Here is a 6,528-nt window from a genome sequence, read left to right as displayed (position 1 = left end):
CCATCCCCCCAAAAACCCATACCTTTTAGCTATCACGCCTACCCCAACCATCTCATTCCCCCAATCCCTACTCAACCACTAATTTACTTTCTGTCTTTACAGATTTGCCTGTTCTGGACATTTCATATACACAGACTCATAGGGTATGTCGTCTTTCGTGACTGCTTTCTTTCACTTAGTGTAACATCTACAAGAGTCATCCATGTTGTAGTATGTGTCATTACTTCACTCCTTTTACAGTCAAATAATATTCCACTGGGAGCCGAGCTTCCCCTGCTTGCCCAGCCCTGGGGCCGCCTTCCCGCTGCACCTCCTGGTATGGGTTAACCAGCACTGTGGGCTGGAGGCAGTGCTGCACAGCTGCCTGCCAGTGTGACATTTAACTAGAGGGCCCCGGGGGCCTACCTTCCTGGGCTGGCCGTGTCCTGGGGAGCCTGGAGTCCCTGAGAGTCCTCCTTCCATTACGGAGCCGGGTTGGTCTGCTTGACCCACGGCAATCCCAGCGCTGAGACTCCTGAGGTAGAGAAAACGTTTGTTCACGAGGCAGCCAAGCAAGGACACCGGATAGCGAAAGGGTATGAGTCTTCTGGGCAGGAGGGGTTGATGAAAATGGCCCCGTTTGCTGAGGGTGGACTTTGGGGCCCTCTGATGTCAAAAGGTCACTGGACACTCACACGTGCCCAGTTGGAGGGTGGGTGGTCCTAACCAGTCTTAAGGGGCTCCAGCTCGAACTGGACACAGAAAACTCCAAGTTCCTAGCAAACAACTCAGGCAAACGTTGCCTAGGCTGCACGAGGCTTGGAGAACTTGCAAGTCGTTTGTAGCCACAATTAAAGCGAGCTTGATCAGGGAAGGCAGGTTAAAGTCTCATTGTTACCCACCCCGCAGAGTCAGGCCCCAACAAGTGTACTTCCGCCGGTGTCGCTGGCGCCAATAGAATGAGACCCAGTTCGGTTCAGAAGCAAAGGAAAGTTTTAGCCTGTGATGAAAGAATGAAGGTAGGAACTCCCGCTCTAGAGCACAGGCTCTCCGCCTCAGGCCAGCGCAGGGCTGCGTTATGGGGTCTCGTCAGCCGGGGAGGGGGCGGAGATCTTGCGGGCTGGGCGGAGCTGTGCTGCTCAAGCTTCAGATCGCAGTGTCCTGCACAGCATCTCTGCACGTGGTCTGCCGCTGCCACCATCTTGAATTGAGGTGTCATGCTCAGCGCTCTTGTACACGCCCCCTGGGCCGAGGTGATGGGGGCAGCGGTTCTGTTTTGGGAACTCTAATCTGACATGTTAGGTGCAAGGCCTCTGCACCCAGCCCCCTGGAAGCAAGTGAAACTAGGCTAAGCTCAAAAGAAGAGGTTAGACCTATCGTATTTGTTTACCACCCTCCCTCTGCATCCTTAGTGGGCTTTGGCGGTGACATGATGGATTTAACTGAGAATTACCCTCAGTTTCACTTGGACACGTGGCAATGTGTCCGGGCGTTCCTGCAGGAGGTGGTCAGCCCTGGGGACCCTGAGATGCTGCATCTGGTGCTCCAGTAATGGGACTTAGAGGACCGCGCAGAGGCCGGCTGGAATTCTAGAATTGCTCAACAGACTCCACCAGACCCCAGATTGCTAGGAGGAGATGAAATGCAGGTTCACCAGCTGGGTGCCCCTCCTGTCCAGGGTGTGCCTGGTGACGTGGACCATGTGTGGATGTGACCACTGGGTCATATCCATCCCCCAGTCTCCTGGGCTCTGAGCACGAGACCTGGCAGCTCAGGCTGAGAAGCTTCTCCTTCAAGGGCCAGGAGACAGGAGCCTGGGGGTTGGATATGACCCAGGAAGTGACCCACGGATATGCTTGGGCTCCCCCCTCCCCCGCAGGTGCTACAAGCACTGCTCGCTGCCCTGAGGCCCAGAGAGGAGCACGTGGCCAGTATCTTCACCGTCCATTGTCTCCGCCCAACTGGACACTCGCAGTGTGGCCTTCCAGAGGTCAGTTGTGGCCCGGCCACACCGTCGGAGGTGCCCTTGAGGCTCCTGGTTCCAGCTTCTGGGAGGCTGCCCAGTGAGGGAGGGGGGCACTGCAGGCCCAGAATCTCACCCAGGCCACCTCCTGGGGCACCTCTGAGCCCCCAGTGCCCATCTATACAGGCAGCTGTCGTCCTGGGAAGGAGTCTAGGTCAGGGTGTCCCCAGCTTCTTGACTTCTGACCTCACATGATTTCTCATAAAAACAAGGATTTAGGCTGCAGTTCAGGGTACAATGTTGGCTTCTCAGGGGCGCAGCTGTTTCTTGGCCAGAGTCCTTTGCAGGTGGCGTAGGAACCTGACACTTGCAGGTAGAGTGTTATTTCTCTGACAACACATGCCCCGGTTCCAATAACAGACTTCAGAAAACAGACTTTTTAAAAAACAGCTTTACTGAGATATAATTTCATATACCATACAGTTCACCTCTTTAAAGTGTACAATTCAGTGGTTTTTACTATTTTCACAGATATGCAACCATCGCCACAGTCAGTTTTAGAACATTTTCATCACCTCAAAAAGAAACCCCATACCCTTTAGCTATCACCCCACTAACCCACCATCCCCTCATTCCCTCCCCCAGCCCTAAGCAACGACTAATCCACCTTCTCTAAAGACTTCCCTGCTCTGGACTTTCATCTGAACAGAATCATACAATGTGTTGCCTTTTGTGACTGGCGTCATGTTTTCAGGGTTCATCCAGGTGGTGGCATGTAACTACTTTGTCCCTTTTCTTGGCCAAATCCATTGTATGAAGATACTATATTTTGTTTATTCATTCATTCATTGATGGATATTTGCATTGTTTCCACTTTTTGACTGTTATGAATAAATGCTGCTGTGAACATGAGTGTACCCTCCAAAATTCAACTGTATAAGTTTACCATATTTGTTTGATCTTATTCATTAGTTGATGGACATTTGGGTGTTTCTACCTTCTTGGATATTATGAATAATGCTCCTATAAACATTTGTATACAAGATTTTTTGTGAACATATGCATTCATTTCTCTTGGGCATATACCTAGAAATGGAAGTGCTGGGTCAAATGATAGGCTATCTTTAACCTTTTGGGGAACTGCCAGACTGTTTTTCAAAGTGTCTGCAGCATTTTACATTCCCACAGCAGGGTATAAAGTATAAGTGTAATAGCTTTTTTTTTTTGTTTTTTGCGGTACGCGGGCCTCTCACTGCTGTGGCCTCTCCCGTTGCAGAGCACAGCCTCCGAACGCGCAGGCTCAGCGGCCATGGCTCACGGGCCCAGCCGCTCCGCGGCATGTGGGATCCTCCCGGACCGGGACACGAACCCGCATCCCCTGCATCGGCCGGCGGACTCCCAACCGCTGCGCCACCAAGGAAGCCCAACTGTAATAGTTTTGTTCTGATTTCTCCACGTCCTCACCAACACTTGTTATTATTTAACTTTTTAATTATATCCACCCTAGAGGGTGTGAAGTGGTATCTCAATATGGTTTTGATTTTCTTTTTCCTAGTGACTAATAATGCTGAACATTTTTCATGTGCTTATTGGTTATTTGCATTTTTTTTCTTTGGAGAAATGACTATTCAGATCCTTTGCTCATTCTTTAGTTGTCTTTTTATTACTGAGTCGTTATTTATATAAACTAGATACAAATCCCTTAACAGATATAGAATTTGCAATTTTTTCCAATTAATTTGTTCTATTTATATTTTATAATGGTAAATGAGGCATCATATACATCAATATAGCTCTATTAATCTATAAAAATTTAATATATAAAATTGGTGTGTGAGTTATATATATGCATTATATATATACATATATGTATATGTGTGTATATATGTATAATATAATGCATATATATTCTGCTAATATAATTTATTGCTGGATTTGCTTTTCTATTATTTTCTTAAGGCCTTTGTGACTATTTTCATGAGGAATACCAGTCTGCAGTTTTCTTATAAGCTCTTTTGGGATTGTGCCAGTATGCCTCATAAAGTGCATCTTTTTTTCTGAAGAATCTGTGAAATTTTGGTATTACTTTTTTCCTTAAATGATTGATAGAATTCAACAGTGAAGCCATTTTCTATGGGAAGAATTTAATTACAAAGTACTTTTGTATTGGATGCTGGGCATAGTGGACTTTATATTGCTGAGTTCTGGGGTTTGCTATCTGTCTGTAAAGAATTTTGCACTTTGCTTAAGTTACTTGTGGACTAACTGATAGCTTTGAGGCTTACTTTTGTGTTTTGATAGGACATTTAAAGCAGTCTTTCCTCTTGGTCCAGCTAAGTCCCACCACTAAGGCTTGACTCTTCTGGTGTCTTTATTGAATGCCTGGGTGTGCATTCCACCCTAGCTGGTTGACACCGGAAGTTCTCTCACTCTGTGAGCTCGGAGACTTCTTCAGATTAAAGCTCCCTGGTAGTTCTTTGGTCAATTCATAGCATTTTCGATGCATCCAAAACTTCATATTCATCCTCAGACGCTGGGAAAAACCTCCGCATGGGCTTTTATTCTATGTAGCCCTTTCCTCTCCGTACTTTCCCCACAAATTCCAGATGCTTCTTCTTTCCCAAACTCCCGTCTCTGTTGCCTCACCTCAGAGGGAGCCCTGTGCTCTCGTTTAGAACCAGCCTCCCAATCCTCGCTCTCTGCATTGTTATTCAGAAAGGCTTTCCGAGAAGAAAGCTGAGGCTCACGTCATTTGTTTCCCTAGTTGCAGGAATCACAGTTCTGCACCGCCTGCTGTCCAGTCTCTGAACATAGTTGCCTTACTCATTTTGTCTGGTTTTCTACTTGGTTATCGTGGGAAAGCAAGTTCATTTCCAGCTACGGTATTATGGCTGAAGCAGAAGCCTTCACAGAAAATCCAATTAACTAGAACACCAGCCTCTACCCAACTAATCAAGAGAAATTCATTCTTTTTTCCCTGGGATCCCCTTCTTATAATAATCTGGGGCTCTTATTCAGTCCAGAGGGCTCAGTACTGACTTCTGTCACCTGAGATATGAAGAACAGGAAATGTGCTCCATGCCTTGGAGACTTTTCTCCTCCCCTCTCTTCCCCTGCTGTTGCTGTAATTTCTCCGTCATGTCACCATTGCAACAGGGGTTTCGGTATCAGGCAAGTGTTTCACACTGAGAGAGATTCCTTTTTATCACCCCATCTCTGTACTAGAAAGTTATCTTTAGTAATAATCACGAAGAAAAATGCGTTTATTTCAGATGTGAATTAAAATGTGCACTTACCAAAGATATTACACCTTTCAATGAGTTCTCTGTTTCACACAGTTTTAAAACCAAACAAAAATCCAAGAGATCACATGATTGATAGAATTGAAATAGCATTTTGTTTCTTTGTCTTCATAATCATTGTGTATCATTATTTATTTATAATTTGCTGTTTAAACATAGGGATCTATATCACTACCGGGGTTGTTAATACAGCTTGTTCCTGAAACAAGCTCAAAGCTTCCAAACCATTAGAAACTTACTCTGAAAAAGTCCTAGGTAGCTAATTCCGCATGTTTATGGCTGACTTGGAGATCTCTGACTTAAATTCCATGTAAAATGCCATGTTTATTAAATGAAGGGTAATTAAAATGTACATATGTATAAAATTAGTTCCGAAAGGAGCTGATTTTTTCACAAACGAGCATTTGATCGCTACATTGTGTAGAACTGGAAACACATGGTGATAATACAAAGCAGACTAACCTGTAGCTGAAGCTGTTTTTCTTATAGTTTTTCAAACAGTCTGCAGAACGCACTCTCTTATTTGCCTGCACTCTGGGTGGATTGCTCCCACCCCCTCTCCTTGAGTCACCATCTTCAGGAACGCAGGACAGTATCCCCTCTCTGAAGAAGCACTGTGATAATTAAGACTCCACAGTTTGAACCCAATCTAGGCTCTGCTCATCTCTGAGATTTCTTTGTTGCTCATGGCTCTCCATGTCCCTCATGTCCCTCTCCATGTCCTTCAGTGGGTCAGGTGGGTGCAGAGAACACCTCCATCACATCACTTCCAGGCCAAAGGAGGCTTCGGTCTCAACATCCAACTTAGTGGCATAGCTCTCAGTTACACACAACCACACACGCACACACAGGTCAGAAGGGGTCCAGCCTGCTGGAAGTATTTTATTTAGCATTATTATATTCATTTATATTCCAAGCAATTTATATTTATATTCAAAATGATTGCTGTATAGTTTTTTGTAATAGATTGTCTTGTTTTGGTGTCAGTGATATAGTCTAGAACGAGTCAGAAATTTTCTAGCTCTCTGTACTTTGAAACAACCTAAATATAGCAGTTCTGTTTCTTGAAGTTTTAGACCTTACCAATAAAATCCTCTGGCCTGGAGATTTTTGTTGGAAGAATATTTGACTACATTTTAAATTTATTTATTATTTATTTATTTTATTTATTTATTTTTTGTGGTACGTGGGCCTCTCAGTGTTGTGGCCTCTTCCCATTGCAGAGCACAGGCTCCGGACGCGCAGGCTCAGCGGCCATGGCTCACGGGCCCAGCCGCTCCGCGG

At 45.4% G+C, this 6,528-nt stretch overlaps 1 pseudogene; it reads left to right on the top strand.

Moving 5' to 3' along the window:
• Positions 1-1,408: 1,408 nt before the first annotated feature.
• Positions 1,409-2,009, top strand: LOC113625295 (ankyrin repeat domain-containing protein 13D-like; annotated as a pseudogene).
• Positions 2,010-6,528: the final 4,519 nt, after the last annotated feature.

Source organism: Aethalodelphis obliquidens, unplaced genomic scaffold, assembly GCF_003676395.1.
Source record: "Aethalodelphis obliquidens isolate GAN/ISIS:26980383/991018 unplaced genomic scaffold, ASM367639v1 scaffold15, whole genome shotgun sequence".
Lineage (NCBI taxonomy): Eukaryota > Metazoa > Chordata > Mammalia > Artiodactyla > Delphinidae > Aethalodelphis > Aethalodelphis obliquidens.
This window is presented reverse-complemented; position numbering and strand designations above follow the sequence as displayed.